This window comes from Phyllobates terribilis, unplaced genomic scaffold (genome assembly GCF_046119375.1).
Source record: "Phyllobates terribilis strain yellow unplaced genomic scaffold, ASM4611937v1 Scaffold_10__3_contigs__length_209671492, whole genome shotgun sequence".
Lineage (NCBI taxonomy): Eukaryota > Metazoa > Chordata > Amphibia > Anura > Dendrobatidae > Phyllobates > Phyllobates terribilis.
Window position 1 is genome coordinate 166,464,956 of NW_027362770.1, and position 12,719 is coordinate 166,477,674.

At 32.9% G+C, this 12,719-nt stretch overlaps 1 long non-coding RNA gene across 1 annotated transcript in view; it reads right to left on the minus strand.

Annotated features, from left to right (window-relative positions):
* LOC141164206 (uncharacterized) overlaps nucleotides 1–9,492 on the minus strand; it is a 50,796-nt gene extending 41,304 nt beyond the window's left edge. The window contains exons 1-2 of the long non-coding RNA XR_012250881.1: nucleotides 9,386–9,492; nucleotides 8,967–9,081 (exon numbers count right to left, since the gene is read on the minus strand). This is a non-coding gene — a long non-coding RNA (uncharacterized lncRNA). The remainder of the gene's footprint in view (nucleotides 1–8,966; nucleotides 9,082–9,385) is intronic.
* Between the last annotated feature and the right edge of the window lie 3,227 nt (nucleotides 9,493–12,719).

The following is a 12,719-nucleotide window of genomic DNA, read 5'->3' on the forward strand; positions in this document are numbered from 1 at the left end:
GCCGTGATTTCTTGATAACAGGCCACACTTTTTAAAATGTGTTGATTTTTTTTACTTTTTTTTATTATTTTTTTTATCTAATTCATTTCATTTTTTTTTATATATATATTTTTTTTAGAACTGTCATGAATTTTTGACAACAGTCCACACTTTTTAAATGTGTTGATTTTTTTTACTTATTTTTTTATTATTTTCTTTTATTTTTTTTATGTAATTAATCTTAATTTTTTACATTTTTTTAATGTTTTTTTTTATTTTTATAACTGTCATGAATTTTTGACCAGAGTCCGCACTTTTTAAAATGTGTTGATTTTTTTTACTTTTATTATTATTATTATTATTTTTAATTTTATTTTTTAGGTAATTAATTAAATTTTTCTTATTTTTTTATATGTATTTTTTTTTTTTTTAAACCGTCATGAATTTTTGACAACAGTCTGCACTTTTTAAAATGTGTTGATTCTTTTTTACTTATTTTTTTATTATTATTTTTAATTATTTTTTTTATGTAATTAATTTCATTTTTTTATGTTTTTTTTTTTTTTTTTTTTTAAGAACTGTCATGAATTTTCGACAACAGTCTGCACTTTTTAAAATGTGTTGATTTTTTTACTTTATTATTAGTTTTAATTTTATTTTTTATGTAATTAATTTAATAATTTTTTGGGGGGGTCTTTTTTAGAACTGTCATGAATTTTTGACAACAGGTCAGACTTTTTGAAATCTGTTGATTTTTTTATTTATTTATTATTTTTATTTTTAATGTAATTAACTTAATGTTTTTTATTTTCTTGTTTTTTTAAACTGTCATGAATTTTCGACAATAGGTCACACTTTTTGAAATGTGTCGAATTCTTTTACTTATTTTCTCTTTTATTATTTTTAAATTTATTTTTTATGTGATTAATTTTTTTTATTTTCTTGGTTTTTTTTTTAGAACTGTCATGGATTTTTGACAACAAGCCACGCTTTTTGAAATTTTTTGATTTTTTTTGATTTATTTATTTTTTATTATTTTATAATTTCCCTTTAACACAATAAATTTTATTTATTTTTTATTTTTCCTTTTTTTAGAACTGTCATGAGTTTTCGACGACAGGCCACACTTTTTCTTTATTTTATTTTTTTTATTATTTTATTCTTTAATGTAATTCATTTTAATTTAATTAAAAAAAATTCTTGCTTTTACTTTTGCGTTGCATTTCTTTACTTTCTTATTCTCTTTTTGGACTGCCGTGAATTCTTGACAAGAGGTCACACTTTTTGAAATATTTTTTTCTTTTTACTTTCTTGTATACTTTTAGAACTGCCACTAGTTTTCCACAACAGGCCACACTTTTTGACATTTTTTCCTTTTTTTATTTTACTTTCTCATACTCTTTTTTTGGACTGCCACAAGTTTTCGACCACAGGCCACACCTTTTTATTGAATTTTTTTTATTTTTTTTACTTTTTATTCTCTTATTGCATTACCGTGAGATCTTGACTTTTCATTTACATTTTTTTTACATTTTTTTATGCTTTTTTTTGGGACTGCTAGGAATTCTCGACAACAGGCCATGCTAAAAAAATTTAATTTCTTTTTCTACGGCTCTGTTCACAACATTATTTTTGCCATATATTTTGTACCGACTCTATAGACAAAAATAGAAAAACATTTCAACAATTTGATGCCGCCATTACGTCCTCTTCTCCATTTGTGTGTATACACTAAAGAAGAACAAGCAGAGGCCTACCGGCTATAAAACAGGTCCGGGTGCCCGGTTTGCCTGCTGTTATTTGGAGCATTATTGAATCTGCTGATCAGTGATTAGCTGAGGAATGGAGTCACTGTATCCAGTAATTATCCGCCGTCCTGCCTCATTACAAGTCAGGAATTGATCACGTAGAAAGAATAACAGCGGAAGCTTATGTCAACTGCAGGTGGCTACAGAGGGAGCACCTGAGCGCCGCAGAAGACCGGCTCCTCTACCGTGATCACTGGCTCCGATACACAAAGCTTTTCACATCGTGTCTTGTCGTATATTCATGTCATCCCCTTATATATCCCGCACAGACCAGGAAAGAAACCGCGACAAGAGACATTGTATTAGAGAAGGTCCAGAACGAAAAAGAAGTCTAGATCTGTTAATCAGTGACTGGTCTGTATATGACCATAGATATACTGAGGTCCATCTCCTATATCTATATAATAATCTGTCTATTATCTATGTATCTATTATCTATCCATTATCTATCTATTATCTGTTATCTATCTATTATCTATCTATTATCTATCTATCTATTATCTATCTGTTATCTATCTATCTATCATCTATTATCTATTTATTATCTATTATCTATCTATTATCTAATATCTATCTATTATCTATCTATTATCTATCATCTATCTATTATCTATCATCTATTATCTATCATCTATCTATCATCTATCTATTATCTATCATCTATCTATTATCTATCTATTATCTATCTATTATCTATCATCTATCTATTATCTATCTATTATCTGTTATCTCTCTATTATCTATCATCTATCTATTATCTATCTATCATCTATCTATCTATTATCTATCTATTATCTATTATCTATTATCTATCTATTATCTGTTATCTCTCTATTATCTATCATCTATCTATTATCTATCTATCATCTACCTATCTATTATCTATCATCTATCTATTATCTATTATCTATCTATCATCTATCTATTATCTATCTATTATCTATCATCTATCTATCATCTATCTATCTATTATCTATCTATTATCTATCTATTATCTATCATCTATCTATTATCTATCTATTATTTATTATCTATCTATCATCTATCTATTATCTATCTATTATCTATCTATTATCTATCTATCATCTATTATCTATCTATTTATTATCTATTATCTATCTAATATCTATCCTCCGATCTATCTATCTATCTTGAATTTGTCTATCTAGCCGTCCCATATCTATAAAATTTATTTATATATATATATATATAAGTTTTATAGATATGGGACGGCTAGATAGGCAAATTTAATATATATATATATATATATATATATATATATATATATATATATATATCGTCACCAGGTCTCTGCGGCTCTCCTCCTCCTCCTCCTTCTTCTTGCTGCCATTGCTGAGTTCTGCCGTTAATACAACCGTTCCAGACACATTTACACAATTCTTGACGTCGCTGCACTCCAGCAAGAAAGGGGTTAACCATTAACCGCTGTCACATGTTCCGTTTATTGTATCGTGAATTGGTTTTAACAACCTTTTCCTTTTTCTACTCACTTGATCATTGTTAGAAGATTTCAACTGAAATCAGAAGCTCCTGGGATTTTTTTTGCCTTACATTATACAGTTTATAAGTGTGGAAAAGAGCGAGAGAGTGTATAGATACGTGTATATATATATATATATATATATATATATATATATATATATATATATATATATAGTCATGGCCAAAAGTGTTGTCATGTTTCTCCCAGAAAATTATTGCAATTACACACGTTTTGTTACACACATGCTTATTTCCTTTGTGTGTATTTGAACAGCACAAAAAAAAACCTGAGAACAAAAGGCAAATTGGACATAATTTCACACAAAACCCCAAAAATGGGCCAGACAAAATTGTTCGCACCTTTCCTAAATTGTGGATGAGTTTGAATTGATGCTCATTCAAACTCACCTGTGGCAAGTAACAGGTGTGGGCAATATGAAAATCACACCTGAAACCAGATAAAAAGGAGAAGTTGACTCAGTCTTTGCATTGTGTTTCTGTGTGTGCCACACTAAGAATGGAGAACAAAAAGAGAAGAAGAGGACTGTCTGAGGACTTGAGAACCAAAATTGATGAAAAATATCAGCAATCTCAGGGTTACAAGTCCATCTCCGGAGATCCTTTGTGCACAAAATAATCACAAAGTTTACGACCCATGGTACTGTAGCTAATCTCCCTGGATGTTGACGGCAGAGAAAAATTGATGAAAGCTTGCAATGCGGGATAGTCCAGATGGTGGATCAGCAGCCCCAATCAAGTTCCAAAGAAATTCAAGCTGTCCTGCAGGCTCAGGGTGAAACAAAATGAAACGCTATGGCAGGAGACCCAGGAGAGCCCCACCGCTGACACAGACATAAAAAGCTAGACTCCAGTTTGCCAAAATGTACATGAGTAAGCCAAAATCCTTCTGGGAAAGCATCTTGTGGTCAGATGAGACCAAGATAGAGCTTTTTGGTAAAGCACATCATTCTACTGTTTACTGGATGCGGAATAAGGCCTACAAAGAAAAGAACACAGTACCTTCAGTCAAGTATAGTGGAGGTTCAAAGATGTTTGGGGGTTGTTTTGCTGCCTCTGGCATTGGGTGGTTTCACTGTGTGCAAGGCATCATAAAATTTGAAGATTAGCACTAGTTGCATGGTTTCAGAAAGCTAGATTTGTGTCCTAGGTCATGGGTCATCCAGCAGGACAATGACCCCAAACATACATCAAGAAGCCCCCAGAAATGGATGGAAACAAAGCGCTGGAGAGTTCTGAGGTGGCAGCAATGAGTCCGGATCTAAAATCCCATTGATCACCTGTGGAGAGATCTGAAAATTACTGCTGGGAGAAGACGCCTTCACATATGAGAGACCTGGAGAAGTTTGCAACAGAAGAGTCCAAGATTCCAGCTGAGAGGTGTAAGAAGCTGTTGATGGTTATAGGAAGCGATTAATTGCAGTTATTTATTCCAAAGGGTGTGCAACCAAATATTAAAGTTGAGGGTGCCAACAATTTTGTCCGGGCCATTTTTGGGGTTTTGTGCGAAATTATGTCCAATAATGTCCAAATACTTCATTTTCTCGAACAATTTCAAGGGTGCCAACACATTCGGCCATGGCTGTAGATAGATAATAGATAGATAGATAGATAGATAGATAGATAGATAGATAGATAGATAGATAGATAAAAAATCTGGTCGGTCGGTGGTCTTCTCACAGCGAGGGTATTGTAGAGAAGGGCCACTTGTGTCTTAGTCCTGTTGTGTAGGTCCTATGTTCACATTGATCAGTATTCTTATAGTTTTATGATGCTTTTACCTTTATTTTGCAGCATGCTGTAAAGCTGAATATTAATCACTATATACATCACCTCCTAGTATATATCAGGACAGCACAGATACATTGCACGTGTAGAAGCTTCCGCAGTTTGGGTGTTTTTGGGCCGTTGGATAGTGAATGGGTTAACACGTTGCTTATTAGCTTGTTTGCATGGTGTTTTACGCTTTATACTATGAAATCAAATACTCCCGGTCTCCGCAGCTTTATATGTTTCCTCGTGTTTTAACCCTGCATACTCTGCGTATTACCTGCTGAACTCATCCATAAGTGTCCTTTTATTTTATTAAGACGGTATCTTTTACCCCTCGTAGCAAGATGGCAGCCAGGACGGGCACATGACAAACCTCAAAATGGGAAGGGAGGCAGAAAACAAGAAAGAAGAAGCAGGGAGGGGGGCAGTGCAGGTGACCGTCATATGGGGTCTGCAGATTTTATAGCGTTTCACTTGTTGCAATGTCTGGCATGTATGTAGCTTTAAATTCGGAGGTCCAGATATTATAAAAAAAAGACTGAACCGGGGCACGAAGCCAGGAGCCCGAGACCGAGACTGCTGCTAGAAAGTGAAAGCAGGCTCGGAAGTTTCCAGCACGGCAGCAAACGAGGCGATAAACTGATATATATATGTATATATCTGGAGAGAGACCCCAGCCTTATACTGGTGGTACGTGTACGTATTACTGGGGTGTTAATGCCGTGTATACAGAACAAACACGGGGAAAATATATACCCATGGTGTATTCTGGTGCCAGATATAGTAAAAACTGCTATATATAATCTATCTATCTATTATGTATCATCTATCTATTATCTATCTATTATCTATCATCTATTTACTATCTATCTATCTATCTATCATCTATTATCTATCTATTATCTATCTATCTATTATCTATGTATCTATCTATTATCTATCATCTATTATCTATCTATTATCTATCATCTATCTATTATCTATCTATTATCTATCTATCATCTATTATCTATTATTTATCTATCATCTATCTATTATCTATCTATCATCTATTTACTATCTATCATCTATTTATTATCTATCATCTATCTATTATCTATCTATTCTCTATCTATTATCTATCTATTATCTATCATCTATTATCTATCTATTATTTATCTATTATCTATTTATTATCTATCTATCTTCATCTATCTTTTTCTCAATCTTAAATCTATATATCGTATATATTTCTATTATCTATTATCTCTCTGTGTGTACATATATCTATATCTATCTCTATATATATTCCTATATATAGAGATAGATATTTATTTATGTACCACCTATATATTACTATTATCTACTCATCTACAATCTATTTATCTATCATGTATCTATCATCATATCTACATATCTGTCTATTATACTCCATTTATCTATATAACCATATTCCTAATATCTGTTATCTATTGGTCTCAGAATATATTAATAGCAATATCTATCTATTATCAATTTATTATCTATCTATTATCTATCTATTATCAATTTATTATCTATTATCTATCATCTATCTATAATCTATCATCTATCTATCTATCATCTATCTATCTATCATTTATCTATTATCTATCATCTATCTATTACCTATTATTTATCTATTATCTATTATTTGTTATCCATCAATTATCTATCTATTATTATTTATTATCTATCTATTATCTATTTATTAATTATTCTCTATTATCTATCTATTCTATCCTTCTATTCTATCTATCTATCTAAATATTTCTGTAAATCTAATTATCTAGAACCTTTAATAGCCAGTTACCATTTTTTTGTATTTTAGAAGTAGTCAATCATATAGAACGAGACCCCGTGCTCATCGGCTCCGGGTTTTCACCCGGTCATCATATACGTATATTAATATTTTCACTATATGGTATATTAGATATAGGCCTGATCACTGCCCTAAGACTCTGTTCACATCCACATTATGGCCTCCGTTTCTGAGAGGCCTCAGCCTTCTAATAACTGCGGCGACGGACCCAATTGTCTTATAATTGTCTTATATTGGGGTCCACCATGTTTATTGTTTTGTTGCAAATATGAGGCTCCCCAGGAACGTGTGAACAGAGACAAATACCTGTTATATTGCTTAGACCTTAAACCAGCGTACATTTCCTATATGAGGTATAAGGATGCTGTGGGCACGGCCTTTATTGTGATAATGAAGAAATAAATGTTAATAATACATAAAAGATCTCTATATTATCTAGAGTTAGACATCACTAAATCTACCAGATAAATAGTAAAAACAATGGTAGAAAAAAACTAAACTAAAGGCCTGGGGTGTAACCCCTAGTCCTTTCATGTAGGCCCAGCCTAAAATATCATGACCCACGCGTAATAATAGTATTATATACCTGCTACCTTGTAGGCCCGGCCTAGAGAGACCGGTGTAAATTATCACAACACACCGGTAATAATAATAGTGTTATATTTCTGCTATCATGTAGTCCCGGCCTAGTGAAATAGATGTAAAATATCACGACCCACACATAATATTAGTATTATTTATCTGCTATCATGTAGGCCCGGCCTAGAGGGATCAGTATAAATGATCACAACCCACACAGATTAGTAATACTATAAAATACCTGCTACCTTGTAGGCCCGGCCTAGAGAGATCGGTGTAAAATATCACACTCCACACATAGTAATAGTATTATATATCGGCTATCATGTAGGCCCGGCCTAGAAAGACCGGTGTAAATGATCACGATCCACACGTAATAATAGTATTATATATCTGCTACCTTCTAGGCCCGGCCTAGAGAAATAGGTGTCAATTATCACAACACACAAGTAATAATAATAGTGTTATATATCTGCTATCATGTAGACCCGGCCTAGTGAAATAGATGTAAAATATCACGACCCACACATAATATTAGTATTATTTATCTGCTATCATGTAGGTCCGGCCTAGAGGAATCTAGAGGTATAAATTATCACGACCCACACAGATTAGTAATGGTACCTCGTAGGCCCGGCCTAGAGAGACCTACATGTAATAATAATATTAAGTACCAGCCCAGGACATGGGTAAGAAACTGTAATCCGTACACGTCAGGTTATTTTGAAGTGATTACTTGCAGTGCCCCCCACATCCTCCGAGCGCCCCCCACATCCTGTCGACACGGGGCTATTTTTATGCCACTAAACTTGCTTGTATTATATTGTTTCTTTGCGTTGTTATAAATCTGTGGCTACGTATACAGCCGAACCTATATAATGTATAGTAAAAGAGCAATAATACATACAGTACATACATATTGTACATATATTAATGTCACGATATACATATATATATATGTACATACTGTAGATAGAGATATATATAGATATATACAAATACATCTATATACATAGATATATATTTATATATACATATTAATATGTGTATATATTCATATGTATGTGTGTATATAAAATTTTATATATATATTATATATATATATATATTTATAAGTTATAATTGTGTAGATATTTTCGAGTCTCCCGTATCGGTTAATAGACGGTAATAAAACCCTAAAGAGGCAAATACTTGACTCCCCTTCAGAACCTGTCAATTTTTTTTTTCCTTACACAGATACAGAACCAGTAAAGTTTAGTCAAGCCGATACACGTATGATAATAGTCCCTCTCTCACTAACTCTGGTCCTTCCTTTTTTCTTTTTCTTTTTTTAATCCTCCCTCTTTCAAATTTACCAATGAAGTTAAAAGTATATATTTTTTGATTACGGCAAGAGAGAATTCAATTGGCTGAGAGAAATGGCGAGAGATGACGCAACGGGACACTTGGCCGGGTAGAAATGCTGATGTATGCCAAAGCAGACGTACCAAGAACTACTGTTGCTATGAGAGAATTAGCTGGTAGAGGTCTGATTGTCCGCCCCCCTCCTTCCTTTCTCTCTCGGCTTTTTTGGCTTCTACCATCGAGACTGCAAACAGCTCACTGTAAAGAAGAGAGAGGAAGAGTCCGGCGGATGTTTTCATTAGAATGAATAGGAAAAAAATGGGGATACAGGTTAGTGAGAGCGTTAAAGGCAAAGGCGTCTATACCCAAGGTGTTGGGGGGGTACACAGGCATTAGGCAAAAGGTACAGTTAGTACGGTGTTAACTACGCATGACGAAAAATTGACACACATCAGGCAGTCCTAATCAATTACCACGGCCCCCAATTTTTTTTTTTTTTTTCAATTTTCCCGTTTTTTGGTGTGTTTTTTTTTTCGACAAAAGGATAAGAAAAGACCCCCACCTTGGTTTTCTTCCAGTCAGTTTTCCTTTTTTTTTTTTTTTTTTTTTTCGATAGATCTCGATTAAGATTTAAGCTTTAATTCCTTAAGGTTTTTTTAAAAAAAAAAAAATAATAATAATATATATATATAAAAAAAAAAAAAAAGACGAAAGTTAGAAAGGTGAAAAAATAAAAAGAAACCGGGAAGGTAGGAAAAAAAAAAAAAAAGCTTGCAGGATATATATTTTTTTTTTTTGTCTTGCTTCTTCGGCAGAGAGAGAGAGAGAGAGAGAGAGAGAGAAAAAAAAAAGTTTGTTCTGCTGAACTTAGTTGAGCTGCCTTTGGAAACCATGCCAAAAGAGGCAGGATGTTCTCCTTACAATAGCCGTACAGTGATCTGCCACAAATGGAAAAAGCCAAATGTTGGTCTTTGGGAAAGAAGGAAAAAAAAAAAAAAAAAAAAATCATACACTCGCGCTCCTTGGTTCTTCGTCTTTCAGGCGGGTCGTCCGTCTCTGAGAAAGTGTAACATCTTTTTTTTTTTTTTTTTTGCTGCAGGAAGAGGCAGTGCTGGCACCAGCGAAGGGTTAAGGAGGTGCTGTGTATTTTTGTGATTTTTTTTTTTTTTTTTTTCAAATATCTGGTAGCGCGGAGGGTATTCTTCTCACTGTCGATTTCGGATTTCTTTTATTATCTTTATTTTTTGTTGTTTTTTTATGTCGTTTCTGTTTTTTTTTTTGCTTTTATTCATTTTATTTTATAATTAAAAAAATTACAAAAAAAATTACAAATGTTCTGTATAACCGGCAACGTGACATTTGGCGTGATTTCTGCAGCTCGCTTGAGGTTATACAGGGGGAAGGGAGGGCAGGCAAGGCTGCGTTATGAGTTCGGAGAGAAAATGGAGGGCAGACACTTCTCCCCAGCATGGTGGATCTTCTGCACAATCCTCTGCCATTTTCTAGTCTTCCTCTCGCTGTCTGATTTTTTCTTTCCTCCTCCTGTAAGCACACTCAATCAAACTGCAATCATGGCAGCTGGGTTTTTTTCCCCCCAGCCCAGCAGTTGAGCTGTGTCGCCCAAGTGCTTATCAGCTTTTGACTCTGTGCCAAGATCATAGCTCGGAAAGAGCCAAGCAGCTTCGGCTCAGTTTTTGCAGATGGTTTTAAAGTGAAGGCAGGGGAGTTACTGTGGGAGAGGAGAAAGAAAGAAGCATGAGTGGGTGGGGGAAGGCAGGGCACCCACTCCTATAGAAAACCCAATAGGGGAAATCTACGTGTCGCCCAAAGGAATTGGGGTGCCATTGTAGAGTTAGATTTCAGGCTCACATGTCATCGCCAAATCCATATACATATATGTGTGTGTGTATATAATATACATATGTATCACCGTGTGTGTATATAATGTACATATGTATCACTGTGTGTGTATATAATGTACATATGTATCACCGTGTGTGTATATAATGTACATATATATCACTGTGTGTGTATATAATGTACATATGTATCACCGTGTGTGTATATAATGTACATATGTATCACCGTGTGTGTATATAATGTACATATGTATCACTGTGTGTGTATATAATGTACATATGTATCACCGTGTGTGTATATAATGTACATATGTATCACTGTGTGTGTATATAATGTACATATGTATCACTGTGTGTGTATATAATGTACATATATATCACTGTGTGTGTATATAATGTACATATGTATCACCGTGTGTGTATATAATGTACATATGTATCACCGTGTGTGTATATAATGTACATATGTATCACTGTGTGTGTATATAATGTACATATGTATCACCGTGTGTGTATATAATGTACATATGTATCACTGTGTGTGTATATAATGTACATATGTATCACTGTGTGTGTATATAATGTACATATATATCACTGTGTGTGTATATAATGTACATATGTATCACCGTGTGTGTATATAATGTACATATGTATCACCGTGTGTGTATATAATGTACATATGTATCACCGTGTGTGTATATAATGTACATATGTATCACTGTGTGTGTATATAATGTACATATGTATCACTGTGTGTGTATATAATGTACATATATATCACTGTGTGTGTATACAATGTACATATATATCACTTTATGTATGTGTGCATATAATGTACATATATATCACTGTGTGTGTATATAATGTACATATGTATCACTGTGTGTGTATATAATGTACATATATATCACTGTGTGTGTATATAATGTACATATATATCACTGTGTGTGTATATAATGTACATATGTATCACCGTGTGTGTATATAATGTACATATGTATCACCGTGTGTGTATATAATGTACATATGTATCACCGTGTGTGTATATAATGTACATATGTATCACTGTGTGTGTATATAATGTATATATGTATCACTGTGTGTGTATATAATGTACATATATATCACTGTGTGTGTATATAATGTATATATGTATCACCGTGTGTGTATATAATGTACATATGTATCACCGTGTGTGTATATAATGTACATATGTATCACCGTGTGTGTATATAATGTACATATGTATCACTGTGTGTGTATATAATGTACATATATATCACTGTGTGTGTATATAATGTACATATATCACTATGTGTGTGTATATAATGTACATATGTATCACTGTGTGTGTATATAATGTACATATGTATCACTATATGTATGTGTGTATATAATGTACATATAAATCACTGTGTGTGTATATAATGTACATATATATCACTGTGTGTGTATATAATGTACATATATCACTATGTGTGTGTATATAATGTACATATGTATCACTGTGTGTGTATATAATGTACATATGTATCACTATATGTATGTGTGTATATAATGTACATATAAATCACTGTGTGTGTATATAATGTACATATATATCACTGTGTGTGTATATAATGTACATATATATCACTGTGTGTGTATATAATGTACATATGTATCACTGTGTGTGTATATAATGTACATATGTATCACTATATGTATGTGTGTATATAATGTACATATGTATCACTGTGTGTGTATACAATGTACATATATATCACTGTGTGTGTATATAATGTACATATATATCACTGTGTGTGTATATAATGTACATATGTATCACTGTGTGTGTATATAATGTACATATGTATCACTGTGTGTGTATATAATGTACATATGTATCACCGTGTGTGTATATAATGTACATATATATCACTGTGTGTGTATATAATGTACATATGTATCACTGTGTGTGTATACAATGTACATATATATCACTGTGTGTGTATATAATGTACATATATATCACTGTGTGTGTATATAATTTAC